This window comes from Camellia sinensis, chromosome 11 (assembly GCF_055761805.1).
Source record: "Camellia sinensis isolate YWXY chromosome 11, ASM5576180v1, whole genome shotgun sequence".
NCBI lineage: Eukaryota > Viridiplantae > Streptophyta > Magnoliopsida > Ericales > Theaceae > Camellia > Camellia sinensis.
Window position 1 is genome coordinate 49,831,227 of NC_138971.1, and position 18,930 is coordinate 49,850,156.

Consider the following 18,930-nt stretch of genomic DNA (forward strand, 5'->3'; position numbering starts at 1 on the left):
GCAGTATCATCTTCGGCTCGATCTTAGAGCCAGAGTCAGGGTAGAGGCCAACTGCTCTCGTGTTATCAGTGTGGTCAGGCAGGGCATATGAAGAGGTATTGCCCGCAGTTGGGTGGCACACCTGGTGCATCTGGTTTGAGGCAGATTCAGGGTCAGCAGCCAGCTCAGTCGGGTCAGGCCTCAAAGGCCAATCAGGGGGCTTCATCGTCCCAGTCAGTGCAGCAGTCTTATGCTCCTAGGGGTGAACAGGTTGATCAGAGGTCGTCTGGGTGCGTATACGCTGTTACCACGCAGGATCTGGTACCGGCTCCATCTGTTGTGAGAGGTACTTTCTTGTTTTGCAACTCGGTTGCTAATGTTTTGATTGATACGGGTGCATCTCATTCCTTTGTGTCTGTTGCATTTGCATCTGTTTTGGAGTTGGAGTTAGCACAGTTAGCATCTTCTATTTGTGTAGTGTCACCTCTTGGGGGTGAATTGATCTTGAAACAAGGTGTTAGGGGTTGCAATATAGAGGTCGACTATCATAGACTTCCGTTTCCTTTTGTAGTTATGCCCATGAAGGGCTTCGATGTTATTTTGGGTATGGACTGGTTATCGTCATATCGGGCAGTAATTGATTGCTACCTCCAGAGGGTCACTTGTTGTACCGTGAGCGGGGAATGTTTTCACTTTCTGGGGGACCGGGTTGGTAGTGTTCTGCCACCGGGGTATGATTCGCGAGGGCGGAGTGAGCTTAGTGGTCTACTTGCTAGCTTTTTGAGTAGTGAGTGTGATGAGACCCAGATTGTGTTGCCACGGGTGGTTTGCGAGTACTCGGACGTCTTTCCCGAGGATCTTGTTGGTTTGCCACCCCACAGAGAGATTGAGTTCTCTATTGACCTAGTGCCTGGCACGGCGCCGATTTCTATGGCACCTTACCGTTTTGCCCCAGCCGAGTTAGTTGAGTTGAAGATTCAGCTCCAGGAGTTGTTAGATAAGGGCTATATCCGTCCTAGTGTTTCACCGTGGGGAGCACCGGCCCTCTTTGTTAAAAAGAAAAGTGGTGCTTTGAGACTTTGTATAGATTACCGGAAATTGAATCGGGCTACGGTTAAGAATAAGTACCCTATGCCTCGTATAGATGATCTGTTCGATCAGTTGAAGGGTTCCCGTTGTTTCTCGAAGATAGACTTGAGATCGGGTTATCATCAGTTGAGAGTCAGGGAGGAGGATATTCCGAAGACGGCATTCCGTACGCGGTATGGCCACTATGAATTTTTGGTGATGCCATTTGGGCTCACCAATGCACCGGCAGTATTTATGGATTTGATGAACCGGATATTCCGGGAATTTTTAGATCGTTTTGCAGTCATCTTCGTGGACGACATCCTTATCTATTCATCGTCTGAGGAGAAGTACAAGGAACATTTGAGAGTGGTGCTTGAGTTACTTAGAGACCATAAGCTTTATGCTAAGTTTGGGAAGTGTGAGTTCTGGCTAGAGGAGGTCAAGTTCTTAGGCCATGTAGTTTCTGGGGAAGGAGTGTCGGTTGATACATCCAAGACTGAGGCAGTGCAAGATTGGGCACAGCCTAAGAGTGTGTTTGAGATCCGCAGTTTTCTGGGGTTAGCTGGGTATTATCGCCGGTTTGTGAAGGATTTCTCCAGGTTAGCTTCACCTTTGACTAGATTGACTCGGAAGGGAGTTAAGTTTGTATGGAGTGAGACTTGTGAAAAGTCGTTCCAGGAGTTGAAAGTTAGACTGACCACTGCTCCAGTCTTGATTATTCCGGAGAGGGGGTTGGGTTATGCAGTTTATTGTGACGCCTCACGAGAGGGTCTGGGTTGTGTGTTGATGCAAGAAGGGAAAGTAGTTGCCTATGGCTCACGTCAGTTGAAAATTCACGAGAAGAATTACCCTACGCATGATTTAGAGTTAGCAGCTGTGATATTTGCCTTGGAGATTTGGAGGCACTATCTTTATGGTGAGAGGTTCGAGGTATTCTCGGATCATAAGAGTTTGAAATATCTGTTTACACAGAGAGACTTGAACTTGAGGCAGAGGAGGTGGATGGAGTTTATTGAGGATTATGACTTCGAGTTGCATTATCATCCGGGAAAGGCCAATGTGGTGGCCGACGCCCTTAGCAGGAAACCTGTTGGTGACATAGCTAGTATAGCCATTCGGAAGTGGAAGATGTTGGGTGCACTTGGGGAATTTAATTTGCTTCTGGGCGAATCCGTTGAGGCTGCGGCCTTGTTTTCTATTGTTGCGCAGCCTACACTTGTGACTCGAGTGTTAGAGGCTCAGAGGGGTGACCTTGAGGTAGAATCTCTCCGAGAGAAGATCTCCAGTGGGAAGGTTGAGAAGGGTTTGACGGTGTATTCCGATCTGAGTGTGAGATATCGAGACCGTCTGTTTGTGCCGGAGTCTTGCCGAGAGGAGGTACTCCGAGAGTTTCATCATTCACGCCTTGCAGTGCATCCGGGAGGCAATAAGATGTATCGGGATTTGGGTCGCCAGTTTTGGTGGCGGGGTATGAAGAGAGATGTGGCAGCTTTCGTGTCTAAGTGCCTTACTTGTCAACAAGTGAAGGCCGAGCATCAAAGGCCAGCGGGTTTGTTACAACCCTTGCCTATTGCCGAGTGGAAGTGGGAACATGTCACTATGGACTTCGTTGTAGGTCTTCCGAGGACTCGGCGGGGTAGTGATGCTATTTGGGTGGTTGTAGACCGGTTGACTAAGTCGGCGCACTTCATTCCTATGCGCGTGAGAGATTTGGTAGACCATCTGGCCGGTTTATATATTCGGGACATAGTGAGGTTGCACGGGGTCCCAGTGACGATCGTCTCAGATAGAGATCCTCGTTTTACTGCCAGGTTGTGGCAGAGTTTGCAGAGTGCCTTAGGCACAAAGTTGACCTTTAGCACGGCTTATCATCCTCAGACTGACGGGCAGTCCGAGCGTACTATTCAGATCCTTGAAGATATGCTTCGGGGTTGTGTTCTTGACTTTAGTGGGTCGTGGGAGAGGCACTTGCCTTTGGTGGAGTTTGCCTACAACAATAGTTTCCACTGTAGTATCGGTATGGCACCGTTTGAGGCCTTGTACGGCCGACCGTGTAGGTCTCCAATTTGCTGGGCCGAGGTGGGCGACGCACCTTTGCTGGGTCCGGAATCGGTAAGGGAAACGACGGAGAAAGTTGAGCTTATCCATAGGAGGCTTGTTACAGCCCAGAGTCGTCAGAAATCTTATGCCGACCATAGGAGGAGACCTTTGGTGTCTGAGGTGGGTGATCATGTCTTTCTGAAGATATCACCTAGGCGGGGATTGATGAGGTTCGAAAAAAGCGGGAAGTTGTCCCCTCGATTTATTGGGCCTTTTGAGATCCTTGAGAGGATTGGCGAGGCTGCTTATCGTTTAGCTTTACCGCCGCAGTTATCCGGAGTACATAACGTGTTTCATGTGAGTATGCTCCGGAAGTATGAGCCGGATCCATTGCATATATTGGATTGGACCGACTTAGGGGTAGATGAGGATGTCTCGTATGAGGAGAGACCGGTTCGGGTCTTGGATAGACGGGATCAAGTTTTGCGAGGCAAGACCATCCCGTTGGTAAAGGTTTTGTGGAAACATCACGGGGTGGATGAAGCCACTTGGGAACGCGAGTTGGAGGTCCGAGAGAAATATCCGGATCTATTTGTAGATGCTTGAGCATATGTTGCTTATTTTGTTGTAATATTGTACCTTAAGTGTATTGAATATAACTTAAGTTGTGAAACATAGTTTATGTTTTGGTTAATGGAAGTATTTTGAAACTTGCCTCATAATGGAAGTTTAGTGCAACATTGCATATGTTGAATGTGTTGTAGAATTGGAGTTATATCATGAGATTGAATATGATATGGAAATGGAAATTATATATATTGAAAACTGTTGAATTTGAAAGGAAAATGCATGTTGATAATGCAAGTTGTTATGTATAATGTGAAATGCCTCTTGAAAAGAGATCGGATTGACCGGTAATGGGTCAGGTTGTTTAATAGAATGTTGGCATATTGTGGGAAATAGAGAAAACTCTTTTAAAAAAAAAAAAAAAAAACTTGTACTTAATTTCGGGGACGAAATTCTTTAAGGGGGGGAGGTTATAGCGATCTCGGTTTTCCTTCCTTTGTATACTGTATTCTGGACTTGGTTCCGTGGACTTGTTTTTGTATCATTATCACTTCTAGCCTTTACTATTTGTATTTGAGTCTTGGGTTGTAATGGGCAGGTTTGAAACAGGTTGGTTGCACTTTGAAACCAAAAGGTGATGCCCAGATTTTGGCCTTCACGCTCGAGCGGGCTCTTCGTTGTTGCTTATCCGCTCGAGCGGGAGTTTTGACGCTCGAGCGTGATTTTCCATCTCCCAGTACTTTACTCTGCAGTTCGTCCGCTCGAGCGGTAGTTTTTACGCTCGAGCGTGATCCCTTGATTTTGTCCCTCCGCTCGAGCGGAGAGTTTGACGCTCGAGCGGGTACCATTGCCTGCAAAACTTCTGGATGTGTCCAATCGACACTCGAGCGCCTCTTTTCACGCTCGAGCGTGAGTCTGTGTCTGACGCTCGAGCGGGGTGTTTCACGCTCGAGCGGGGAGTCGACTACATCAGTCCATGATTTCACTTTTTGGATCACTTTTTGACCTACTTTTCTTTCTTAACTTTTAAAAACCGCCCCTTGAGAGTCTCTCTCTCTCTAAACCTGCCTTCTCTCTAAGAATTGATCTACCTAGGGTGAGTATCTAACCTTAGTCCTTTATTAAAAAGATAGTGTGAGTCAAGGGCTTCGATTTAATCTGAACGTTTTGTGGTTTGGAGCACTTTGGAATTTAGGTCTTCATCTTCGTCTTCTCCATTCGGGTTATTTTCTTCGAGGTAGGGATTTCCTACTCCATTCTATAAGTTTTGTTCTAAGTTTTGGTATTTTGATATGTTGGGGATACTTTGATGATTTGGGGAAAAACCCTAGTTGTATTAAATAATTAATTTGTATAATTAATTTAAGGAAATTGGGAAAATTGGTTAAATGCATGAAATTGAGGAATTCATTGATTAAATAGTGAAGTTGGATAATTAAAATCACTCGCCTATTGAATTGTTGATATATTTATTTCCAGTCTAGAAATAACTGTTTTGGGCTATCGGTGGAGGATAGTCGTGTTTGTTATAGACATTGCATGTGGATTAGGGAAAATTGAAACTAATCAATTTGTTTAAGTCATAAATTAGACTATTGAATTAATACAGAAATTACATGTATTGATTGAGCATTGCATATGCATATTGTTTGGGAGGAGATAGGGGATGTACTCCACGGTTTAGGGGAAGATAGGGGATGGACCTCTAAACCGGATTTTTATTTGGGAGGAGATAGGGGATGGACTCCATTAGCATCACTATTATGTGTGCTTATTATATTGAAGTGTTTTTACATGTTATTGATACAGCACTAAAATGTGTATCAAACGGGAAGTATGAAGTGTTTTGATATGAGCCTGAGTCTCATTTGTGTTGTTGATATTGGAAGTAATGTGAATATGATTTATAGTTCACTGTTGTAAGTTTGGCCAGGTTCTGAACCATATTGATAATAATGGGAATTGAAACATGTCATAGACATTAGTGTCATGAGACGGTATTAAGTTACAATTAATTATCTTGGTTAACCATCTATTGAATGCTATAGCTTTATTCAATGCTTATATATGGTTTAGTATTTTTCTACTGGGCTGTGGCTCACCCTTTATGGGAACATCATTTTCAGGTTCAGGTGATAAGCTACCTCCAAGGACTTAGCTTGGGAGGATTTGGCTTTTGGATTTTGAAGACTTGTCTTTAGTTATTTGTTTTATTTGAGATTACATGTAAACATTCAAGCCAAGGGCTTAACTTGTAAATGAGTTAGTACTCATTCTTTTGTGTCCAAGTGTTAGCTTGGAAAGATGTAAGCCCTTAGGGCATTTATTTTGATGTTACATGTTATGTCTCTCAATAAAAGTACTCTGATGAATAACTCAAATGATTCGTTTTCTTTTATTATTGCATGTTAGTGTTATGTATATTATGGGTTTAATTTGAGGGCGTTACACCATGGGACAGCAAATGGGGGTCGTGAATGTGAGGGTGGCAAATACTTTTTGCAATTGCAAAACAGTACTTGCAAACTATTTGCGACCGCCTAACTTACTTGTGGCGACTGATGTTTTGCCGTCGCAAAAAAGTAAAAAAAAAAATACCAACAATGTATTAGCGACCATCTTGTTACCGTTGCAAATAATTTTCAATGATATTTTATAAATAGTACAATAATAGCTTCAAGCGACGAATATTTTGAAATAAATCTATCAAATAAAATCCTGTTGAAAACAATAGAACCAAACCATTTATTTGAGACAAATTTGGCAAACCCATCTGTACTTTTAGGTTTTAAAAAATGCTATTCAAGCTGAAATTCCTTGTAAAATTATATAATCCAACAAGCTAGCTACAGAAATGGTCAATAACCAATTGTCCTTACCAAATAATGATGCAATTAGCGATACAAGGCGCTCTTCCAATGACCGGAGGAAGAGCCGGAGTGGAGTGCTGGAGAGGATCTGGACTCCACTTGAAGATGTCCTGGATTTCTCCATTTTTGTTTTATTTATTTAATTATTTATTTGTGCTTTATAATTAGTTTTTTTATTATAAATTCTTTTTTCTGTTACTTTATCGTAAAAAATAACAGCAAATGCTGACATTATTAAATAATTTAATTTATATTTTTAGTTTACCTTTTAAAATTGTGTTCGATTACAAAGGAAAAAAATGTATATATAATTCCTTTTGGAATTGTGGATAAAGGAGACATATATTATCAACAGTAACTGCAAGCATAACAAGAAGAAAATATGAATTGTATTTTGTTTATGTAATTGAACACAATTTTAAAGGGTAAAATTAGAAATGTAATTAAATTATTTAATGATGTTAACGGTTTTTTTTTTTTTTTTTTGATGCTAAGGAGTCTTTTATATATATATATATATATATAAAGGAGGCACACACAATCAACATTAATTGCAGGAATAATAAATAAAGAAAAAAATTAAGAAAAATATAAAATTTTATTTATTTGTAATCGGACACAATTTTAAGGATAAATTAAAAAATATAATTAAATTATTTAATGATATCAGCATTTTTTGTTTTTTTACGATAAAGTAATAGAAAAAATAATCTATAATAAAAAAAAATAAACCTCAAAGAAGGTTTATGTCACTTTAGAAACTTTAGGAATGATTTTTGCAATTTCATTAAACCTTAGGAGAGGTCAGTGCAATTGAAAACTGAACCTTAAAAAATGTTTAAGTCATGTCAAAAACCTCAAGGAATGTTTTTGCAATTTTGTCAAATCTCAATAGAAGTCAATGTAATTTACCCTATTATTAAAAATAATTTATATAAGAAACGCACATAATTTAATTAAATTTTACAAAACATTATTTTGATAATAAAATAATAAAATAAATAACCCGTGGCATGCACGGGTCTAACTACTAGTGATTAATTATAAATGATTAAAATTAATACTAACATGTAAATTACGAACCACTAGAAAGCTGTAACGCCCTCAAAATAAACCCATATTCTTGACTTGCATAGACATAAGAGAATAAAGCATATTTCCATTTATCAGAGTTAGTACAAAAGTATTACATGTTGACAACAAAAGTAAATGCCCTACGGGCTTACAACTTTCCAAGTCAACACTTGGGTTCAGCACAATAAGAGTTCTAACTCTTTATACAAATAAACCCTTGGCTTGAATCTACATGTAATACACAAAAATATAATCAAAAAAAGTTCTTTCGCCTCTAAGCCTCCCAAGCTACGTCCTTGGAGGTGACATATCACCTGAACCTGAAAATGATGTCCCATATAGGGTGAGCCAAAGCCCAGAAGAGATATACTAAACCAGATATGAGCAATAACTAAAACATTAGCATATGATAAATGGCTAACACTTATAAACCAACTTACAACACTTTTCAATTCAACATCAAGTACATCTATTTTTCATTTCAGTTTCCTTCACTTATACAGTTTCAATTCATAATTATGGCTCAGAACCTGGCCAAACAATTCAATGAGACTATAACACATATTAAAACACTTCCATACTTCACAATTCACATGAGAATATAACTCATATTAAAACACTACCATACTTCAATACTTCCATATTTCAAGTGATACACAGATTTGCTGTATCAGTGGAGTCTATCCCATATCTCCTCTCAAACCATGGAGTACATCCCCTATCTCCTCCCAAACAATATACATATTCAATGTATTTAAACGCTTATCATATACATTGATCAATCAATACACACATTTACTATATTATTCCAACCGTCATATTCAATGACATATTCAATGTGATTAGTTTCAGTTTTTTCCTAATCATCATACAATGTCTACAACAATCAAGACTATCCTCCACCGATAGCCCAAAGCAGTTATCTCTAAACAGATAATAAATTTATCAACAGATTAAATATCAACACTTTCATAGGTGAGTGATTAAATTATCCAACTACACCATTTACTCCCACAATTTTCCAATTTCATGAATTTCAATTCAATTTCACATTTCCCCAAATTAATTATTCAAATTAATTATTCAACACAATTAGGGCATTTTCCCTCTTTTCTCAAATATTGATCCAACGGCCAAATTCCACCAATTTGACTCACAAACTCATATTCCCAAAGCCTTACATGCACATGGAGCTTCACAACACAAAACCCCTCTTTTATAAATTACACATCAAACCCTAACTTTTCCCAAAATCACCCAGCAACACCAATTAATCAAAATGACTAAAAATTTATGTTAAAACCCATAAGAAGTAGTAGGCTATCCATACCTCAAAAGAAGGGACCAAATGGAGAAGATGAAGAAAACCCAAGATGCTCCAAATCCACAAATTTTCGGATTGAAATGTAGCCCACACCAAGCTCCACACTATTAACAAAGGGACTAGGGTAGGAACACACTAGAACTAGATGGATTTGTAGAGGGAAGTGGTGGTTTAGAGAGAGAGGCAGTCGTTCTAGGGTTTGAGAGAAAAAGGAGATAAAAAAGTGTGTAAAAAACCCGCTGCTGCCAACTGATATATTCGAGGCTCGCTCGAGCGAAGGATTGGTCGCTCGAGTGCCCAGACACAAAGAAACCTCGCTGGAGCATAGAAAGCCTTGCTCAAGCCAACAATTCGAAGCTTCAGGTCTGCAACCCAGAAGCACGCTCGAGCGAAGAAAAGCTCTCTCGAGCGAAGAAACCCAAAACATAGAGCTCGCTCGAGCCAAGAAATGCAACCTTCAGGTCAAAAAAAGACGCAGACGCAAGCTCAAGCGCAAGACTTCTCACTCGAGCCACCAGACACAACACCCAACTCTCACTCGAGCGAAGGAACCCTAGCTCGAGCGAAGTGTAACGCCCTCAAAATAAACCCATAAATCATCCAACAATAGCATGTTTAGACATAAGAGAATAAAGCATAAATATATTCCATCAGAGTAATCATTACAAAATGTATTACATATTGACAACAAAAGTAAATGCCCTATGGGCTTACAACTTTCCAAGTCAACACTTGGTTACAAAAAGAGAGTGCTAACTCTATACAAAGAAAGCCCTTGGCTTGATATACATGTAATACAACAAAACAACAACAGGAATCCCAGTCACTAAGCCTCCCAAGCTACGTCCTTGGAGGTGGCATGCTACCTGTACCTGAAAATGATGTCCCATATAGGGTCAGCCACACACTACTACAAAAACAGATAAAGATCACATTTTTTTTGTGTGATGATGTTATTTAATCACACCTTTTAAGTTTTATTAAAGTGTGATCTTTGGGAGTGTGATTAAAAGGGGTCATTTTTAATCACACTTTTTAAGTGTGCTTAATAACATTTAGATCACACATTTTAAGTGTGATTAAAAATATTTTGATCACATCTTTTAAGTGTGATTAAAAATATTTAGATCACACCTTTTAAGTGTGATTAAAAATATTTTGATCACATCTTTTAAGTATGATTAAAAATATTTAGATCACACCTTTCAAGTATGATTAAAAATATTTACATCACACCTTTTAAGTGTGATCTTTGGAAGTGTGATTAAAAAGGATCATTTTTAATCACACTTTTTAAGTGTGATTAATAACATTTAGATCACACTTTTTAAGTGTGATTAAAAATATTTACATCACATCTTTTAAGTGTGATTAATAACATTTAGATCACCTCTTTTAAGTGTGATTAATAACTAATAAAATCTGTGATAAAAAAGGATTCGACATATTTGAAAAATAATCAATATTATTTTTGTATGCACATTTGAAGAATGTAATACACACTATATACTATATTTTGAATCATAACCACATATTGAATAGAATAACGTCATATATTTCATAAATGGAAATTAAATATTCAAAAGTATATACAAAAGAATTAAATAAAAAAAAATTAACTGTGTTTACATATATTAAAAAATGAAAAAACTTAAAAAAACTAAGTTCTTTAATTCTTGGACCATATTTTGCATCTCTCCAAAAAAATTTTGACCTGAAAAATGAAAACACAAATTAATCCAAAAACCGCTGATGCGTATGAATAAACTAAAAAGTTAATTCAGGAAACCAAAATAGGAACATTAATCATTTCTGCTTGATCTTAATTCAGCATAAATGCTAAACATTAATGATTGAGGCCTCAAATTTTTTGGCTCAAATTTGGCTCGAATTTTCTTTTTTTTTTTTTTTTGCTGGGTTGATGCTTTGCTTGTTATTATTATTATTATTATTATTATTTATTTTTTTCTGCAATGTATTAGCCCAGAAAAAAAAAAGAGCATTCGAGGCAATTTCGAGCCTCAATTTCGAGGCCTCAATCACAGCTCAATGCTAAAATCTCCACGAAAAAGTGCCTACAAGCAGCAGTAAGAGAAACGAAGAGAGAGAGTGTGTCTAATTGATAATTGCCAAATTAGGAAAGTTATATATGAAAGCAACAATATTCCGTAGTTTGTTGACTAAAAATATATGAAAGCAACAAAACAAAAACAAAAAAAAACCTTGTTTTCTCTTTGCCATGATCCAACATTTCCTGGTGCAACCAGCCCCACAAAAGCAAAGTTCGCGGTCATAAGTTGTTCATTAATGTACCTAAAACAAAAATTTTATATCAGATTCAATATCATTATACACTTGATAATGATGAAGAAGATAGTGTAGTTGAGCTAGTAGAGGTAGTTACTTGTCACGGACTAGTAATCGGCCACTAACTGTACCCCGTTGATCAACATGAGGGAAGTCTTCTGAAAGAGGGAAATCATATGGCCAGCTTTGGGTTTCTATCAACATCTGAATATATGCATAGATTGTTAATTTTGTTTGTACTGATTAGATTTTATGTTGTCAAAAATTTCATGCCCAAAGTAGTACCTGTTCTTTGGCATCTTCCCAAAGTGTTAGGGCATCCTGTTCGACTGAAACTGAGTTTAGATAGATCAAAACAGGGCCAAACGCCTTCTTCCATGGCTCGCCATCTCGCAATTTTATTGTCAGATTGTCCCCAGCATAATGGGTGCTGAAAAACATCTGAAGATAAATAACACAATCCTTTAACATTAACATCAAGTAGTAAGGAAATTTGTAAAAATTTATTTATATATAACATTTTCCACTTATTGAAAGTGCAAGGTTGTGCCTCAATAGGATAGATTTAAGTAGTAGGTCATGTGCTTAACTGGAAAGTTATGCTCTGTTCTCCATCAATTCCTTTTTCAGTCCAATTGTTGTGAAGTAGTTTTTCCTATAGATGTCATCATCATAATACAAAACAATATTTGTTCTTTTAGGCTTCATTTGGGAAGTGGGAATTGGTCAAGAATTTGCATCTACATATATTACTTTTTTCGTTTTTTTTTTTTTTTTTGTCATGAAATTCATTTTGTAAATGGGCCACTGTGTTGGGCCAGTGAGTAAAATTGATGCCATTTGAAAGTGTGCTCTCTTGCAAAGCATGATATCTGAAGTGATTAATAGCAAAGGATTGTGCAAAGGGAACAATATCGGATACTTACAGATAAGGTGGTTAGGCCAACATGCGAGGTGAGATCTTGCTTGACAGGGCCACCTGTACGGAACTCATCGCTGGGTGTGATCATCCAGAATCCAACAGCCGGGTTGGAGCATATCCACCCATGAACCCGATTGTCTTTGTCATCACATGAATATTGGTACTTATCATCCACCTACATAACACAACATCAAAAAAGAAAAAAAAAACTAGCATATCTAACTACACAAATGCAATCTTTCCTCTTGTGATTGTCAAGTCTTCATGAAGTAACAAAAATATCAAGAAGTTAACACTCTTGATGAATCACAAAAGGGCATTTTTGTCAATTCACAAAATCATTCCCACAAAACTTAGGAAATAGGACTGTCTTAGCAATAACTAGTAGGTGAATGAAAAATGGTCAAGCTTACCTCCCTAGTGAGCTCTGGATTGCTTGGATTTGTCAACATAACAGCTTAAGGGTAGTCAAGGACTAGGCCAACTTCACGGTCTTGTGGCGTTGGCATGATCCTTTGCCTTTCATCCGATATAGCCATGTACTGAAACCTAGTCATGTATCATATCAAGATTAAATTTTCCTTAAATTACTCTGTTCATGTCAAACCTAGTCAACAATTTAGAATAGCAGGACCATAACAATCATATATGTCTTACAGGCTTTCTTCAAGCTTGAATACAATCCTCCCTTGGTAGATGTTAATGTCAGGCCATCCCTCGGAGTGTTCAAGTATTGCATACGAGCAGAAACTGGGGTATCCACGTAGCATTATAAACCTGCAAATAATGTTTACAAAATCAACGTTGACAGATTAAAAATAAGCAGAACTTGTTAAGATCTGTTTGGCTGCAAATTAAGCTGATGCTAAATGCTTTCAATGAACCATTTGTCTACATTCAGGGGCATTCCTGTGTCATTTAGGGATGAATTCCATGTTCTTGTAAAAGAAATCTCTATTTGATTTTCATCTTCCATTACAACACTATAACGTGTCCCTTCTGGCCTGCATGAAAGCAATTCAAGTGGTTTAATTCATCTTTAGTGTATGGTTATATTGTTTTACATAACAGGTCTAATCTACGTAAGGAAAAAAAAAATTACCAGTCATATTTGCCACCAAGATGTACTGGATCGTCCCAAACGACATCCCAATACCTAAACTCGGTTTAATCCAATCAAACAAAGTGCAAATGGAGATTTTGAGTTAATTGTTCTTCTGGTCTCTCGGTTTCTCTCTTTGCCCCTCTCTCCTTCTTCTAGTCTCTCAGTTTCTCTTTTTCTGCTTTCACTGTCTTCGGACAAGTTTGGGTACTTGCCATTCCATTCATATTGCTTCTAATATCTCCAAAATTTCTCTATTTTGAAGGATTTCATGAACATCTTGAACGATTTTGATTTGGGAAAATAATTTAGAAAATAGATTGATTAACCTGTTTTGTATTTTGATTATGATATTCACACACACACACACAAACACAAATATATTTGATCATCTATGACATTCATATTTTAACCAATATAATTAGTGAAGTGAAATCTCATGCCTCTAATTGTGAATAGCAATGAGGAATCATTATGTATGCTAGGTATTTGACAAAATGCCACAATGGAGTAATAGTGCCTACCCTTTTCTTTATAGGTTTGTTCTGTTTTTCTATTTTTGTTTTTGTTGAGAAAATTGTTATCCATGAATTTAATGCAGTTTGTAATGTTTTATTGGCTTAATAATGTGATTAGAGGAAATTCAACATATATGTACACCATTTTTTTGTTGAATCTAAGAACACAATTCGTGAAGGAAGTTACCAGCCATTCACATATCACTAAAGGCCTCTAGTGCTTCCAATATATGGATTCTCTGCATTACACAAAAAGGGTATCAGTATTTACTTGAAACTAACATGAACATGCATACGTCTACCTTCTTAAGCTTTAATAGCCAAACTGAAACAACAAAAAGGAAGGACATTTTCATAATATAGCATTCAAAAATCAAATTATGACATCTTTTTTCTACTGTCTAGGACCTCCATACAAACATTACGAGTCAAAACATTTTAGAATCCAAGATCCTTTAATAAGAATATGATTACCTTTTCCTAAAAGGAAAGTTACTGACCTTTATTTACAATGTAATACAGAGACTTAAATGTTGCAGTAATCCTTTTTTTTTTTTCCAAGCCAACAGCCAGGTAATGGTGACTTGGCTTTGGCTATTATTATCCACAACCATCTTCAACCCTCAAGAAGGAAAAACCAAGAAAAAGATTGCTTTCCGAGATAAAGGCCTTCCATCCATTTACTTCAAATATTTTTATCAAAGATGTCACAACAGGGAGACAGAGACAGTCCTAACACAGTGACAAAAGCTGGACTCAACAAGTGAAAAAAATATCATATTTTCCAACCAATCCCAAGAGTACTAGGAAAAGTTGGGAAGGTAAGAGTTGCCAACAAAATTCAGGAAGTTTTGTAAAGAACTTAGAAATTAAAGATTAATTACAATAAACAAAAGTGATGGATGTTAAAAAGACATTTATCACTATGCTAAACTTCTTTGATATACTGTAATTGTCAAATGAAGGACAAGGCGGAGATTGTCTTCATGTAAGGGGTCTATAAACTAAATAATAAAAGAAAAAATGTTGTAATTTACAAAAAATTGTTTCAAGTATTACAATGTTAAAGACACATGAACTAGCAGAAAATTCAGTGATAAGAGTAAGAATGCAGTCCAGTACTTAAACAATTAAGATTCTTAAAAGGATACAGAACCATTCCATTCGCTAGCATGATAAAAATATAATATAAAATCAAAGTAAATAATTAGCTCTTATTTAGATTGACTCATGGTATAAGAATCATACTATTAGACAAAACAAAATGTTAATTGCAACTAGAACAAGTCGTGGGCAAACAAAAGAGAACTTAGAATTAGACAACAAACACCCTAATCCAAACCTGCTATAGTATTCCGAGTGTTTGCTTTAATCCTATATCTCAATCAACATATGCATCTTTTATAATCAACAAAGAAGGAGATAGAGTATAAAGCTTAGATGCATGAATGAGAAAAATTAGAGATACCTCTTCCTTCAAGAGATTGTGAAGTTCGAATTTGCAATCATCTAGTCTTCTCAGATCAAAACTATCAATAACCCATACCAAGCCATCAGTTTGCTCAAAGTAGTTCCTCTAGTAAGACCTGATTGTTCTTTGGCCCCCAACATCCCATATATTAAGGGTATACTTGCCGTTATCGTATCAAGTTTAATTCCCTTGTATCACAATAAATCACTTTAAAACTTCAAATAATTTTCAATGCTGTGTTGCAAATTAAGTAAAGGAAATAGAATAAGTAAACTTCCAAGGCTCTTTCTAGAGAGGAGGGAAAAGGAAAAGAAAGAGGAAAGAAATTCAAAGCATTGAATTTTACCCAAATAAAACGAATAGAGCATATCTCCAATCATTCATACCTCAATATTGAGGTAAAAACTAACTTTATTGACAAGAAAATCATATATAACATATGTTAGTACATCACTAAAAGGGGAGGAGTGTAAAGAGCATCAATGTAATCCAACATTATCCTAACTAGTTTGACACCACGAGGCTTACCCAATCATTTGTTAGCACCCCTCAATGTTTGTAAGACAACAACAGCAGCCACCAAGAAATAGGAAAATAAAACAGAGCTGCAACAGTCAATGGAGCATGCACAGCTGGTACTAACTTATCTGTCTATATATGCATTCACTACTAGAAAATTGACTTTTTGCGTCTAGTTTTTTGCGACTGTTTGATTAGCCGTGGCAAAAAAAAAAAAAAAAACGCGACAGCATGATGAAACGCAAGTAGGTAGTAAAAGGTCCCTATTTTCTTTCATTTATTTGCGCCCTTTGGTTTTGCCCTAGCAGGCTCACTCGACTCTCTCTCTCGTTCTTGCTTTCTATCTCGCTCTTGCTTTCGCTCTCTCTCTCGCTCACGTACCCATCGTTGTCTGAAGGACTCCATCAGTATGAATCTCTCCCTCGATCTCTCAATCTCTCTGTTTCTGTCTCGATCTCTCTTTCTCTCTTGAACGCTCAATCTCTCTTTCGCACAATCTTGCTCTCTCTGTATCTGTGTACATATCTCGTTGCAATTTGCTTGATTCATCGCAGAGAAACCCTAACTCTACTAGTAGACCGCATTGAAAAGGTCTCTTGGAGTTCTCAAATGCAGCAGAGTAAGCTCACCTATCACGCATTGTGTACAAATTAGGTACCAACTCTCTTCAAATTTCCTCTATTTTTTGTTTTGATTTGTTTCATATTTGTACTTGATCTGGTTTTGTATCTGAGAGTTCCTTTGTTTTTATTTTTTGCACTATAATAATACATTTTTTTGTTGGTTTGTTCTCGTTTGAGTTTGAAATTGTGTTTGATCTGGTTTTGTAGATCAGAGTTCTTTGGTTTATTGTGATTAATTTAGTTATCTTTAGATTCAGTATTTGCTCATCAAATTGATATGGCAATCTTACGATTGCAGTTCTTTGTAATTTTATCTAGCGTTAGTCAAATGAAGTTATCTATGGTTTTTCTTGCAGGTGATTGCAAATTCAATCTCACTATTAAATCCATTTGATGTTATCAAACTTTTAGACTCACTGATATCTATAATCCATCTGATGTCTCTGTAATCCAGCTCTCTTCTCTGCTCTTCGGTACTCTCTCTTTCTCTCTCTCTCTCTCTCTATATATATATATATATCCATGTAATGTAGAACTATATACATACATACATTCCATTTCTATGTCCATCAAACGAATCAGATTACTCTGAGACGACGAGTACAGTATTATCTACTGTACAATCGGTATCGAGCAAGCTTTTTTTAACTGCGAGAAATCTCTCTTTGTATGCTTGACTAAGCAATCTCGATGATTGTGAATTTTTTGAATCACGTGATTAACATTAGTTTTGTGATTTTACTTGTTATCGTCCATTCTTCCACGATTCAATCATCATGTTTTGTAAATTCTTCGACTACAATGTGAATTGTCTTTGTGGCTGACTATCCATGCTTCTAAATGCTTGAACTTGGATTTAATGAAGTTGTCTTCCAGGTTGTTTTGCAACTGTGTATATATTTCACTTAAATGTTTATTAAACACTTATCGCAGGATTGTCCAGAAGTGCATGCCAACACAGCAGAAACACTGTGTGCTATAACTTGATATGCTCCTCCAGGCCTAGCTGCTAAAATCACCAGCCCAAGGTAGCACTAGTTTTCATTCTGATCTTGTGGGAAGTTCACAATATTATATCATCTACTTGTTTCCTATTATTTAGAGAAGTAATTATTTGTTTTATGTTCACAGTTTTATAGGAAGACTCTTTTGTCATGCTCTGGAGGATTCACGGCCAAAATCTGTTTTGGTTAACTCATTGTCTGTATGCATATCTTTGTTAGACCCCAAAAGGCTGACCTTGGGGACATATCATTTTTACAGCCGCCAACTGTCTCATGGATCTACAATAAGTGCTAATCCCGAGACAGTCGAGGGCATGCTGGGGAGCCTAGGTAAGGGAACAAAACTTATTCATGATTAAAGTTGTGAATTATGGGGAGCCTTTCACTCTAGTGTTTACTGTCAATAGTAGATCGTTGTCATTATGAGATGGAAAAAACACAGCCACTTTTCGAAAGTGATTTTTATTAAAAAAAACTTATCAAACTTTTTTTCTTCAATGCACCTTTCACCTTTAGGAGAAAAAAATTTCTATGGATATTATCTGATAATTTATATTTTCTAGGTAATTCTTGGGTATGGTGTACATATTCTTTTGTAGAATTAGCACTATTTGGGTATTTTGAGAAAAACTGTGTTTTGCTTATTTATGCTACGATTAAGGAGATTCTGATTGTTTAAAACTAGTTCTCCCAACTCAGATATATCCAATATTGAGTTTGTATTTAAATTTTTTGAGAAAAATAATTGGCAGTTCAGAAGATTTGTAAGCTGGATGATATGCTGCATGATAGTTTACATTGTTGTAGGCCTGCTCCATATTGATAATGGTGCTGTTGATACAAATATGTGGGGAAAATACTTACTTTTTTTTCTCAGCCATAGCATGAATTTATAGTAATCAAAAAATAACAAGAGATTGCACATGAGAGCAAGAAATCTCCCAAGAAAAGAAACAAAGTTACGAATCACACATCGCTGTCCAATCGTTATGGTTATAAATTTGTTTCATATAAGGAAATGTGGTCCAAGAATTGTAATATTAGGATATCATGAGGAACCAATAATTTTCGTCTCTGTTTTCTTTTGAACGTGATTTACTCATCTCAGTCTTAGTGACTGCTAGTAGTGAAGCTGTTGAGAAGGATATGCTTTTGGCAAATAGATATATATGGTTTAGTCCTATGTTACATGGCTAGGATATGAGTATTGATTGTAGGCATTGAACCTCTTAAATCCAATCTTAAGTTTAAAAACTCTTAGATGGCAGGTAGGAAGTACAGGTCCTAATCCTCTCTACCCCATTCCTCCTACACACACACACACACACACACACACCCATCACCGGTCCCACAATATTTTGGAGGCCTCTCTCATCAAACAAATCATGAAAATTTTACTATACAATTGTCCATGCTTTGAGGTCCCCTACATTGATGGTTTGGCCCAATACTATGAATGGTCATTATTTCCAAGATAAAAACTGGGGATGGGGATTGAACTAACCATTGTAACGGTTACAATCTTTAATCCGAACTTAT

General features: G+C 37.0%; 1 long non-coding RNA gene and 1 pseudogene across 2 annotated transcripts; one reads left to right on the forward strand and one right to left on the reverse strand.

The window, feature by feature from the left end:
- Positions 1–11,005: 11,005 nt before the first annotated feature.
- On the reverse strand, positions 11,006–15,385 carry LOC145802318 (uncharacterized; annotated as a pseudogene). The gene is made up of 9 exons (XR_014344564.1): positions 15,321–15,385; positions 13,257–13,310; positions 13,039–13,158; positions 12,812–12,931; positions 12,568–12,703; positions 12,159–12,329; positions 11,518–11,673; positions 11,330–11,436; positions 11,006–11,238 (listed from the first exon to the last, which is right to left on the reverse strand). The product of XR_014344564.1 is annotated as an uncharacterized LOC145802318 (transcript).
- A 680-nt stretch (positions 15,386–16,065) lies between these two features.
- LOC145803121 (uncharacterized) lies at positions 16,066–17,710 on the forward strand. The gene is made up of 4 exons (XR_014345230.1): positions 16,066–16,418; positions 16,744–16,860; positions 17,321–17,415; positions 17,519–17,710. It is a non-coding gene; the product is annotated as an uncharacterized LOC145803121 (long non-coding RNA).
- The last annotated feature ends 1,220 nt before the right edge of the window (positions 17,711–18,930 follow it).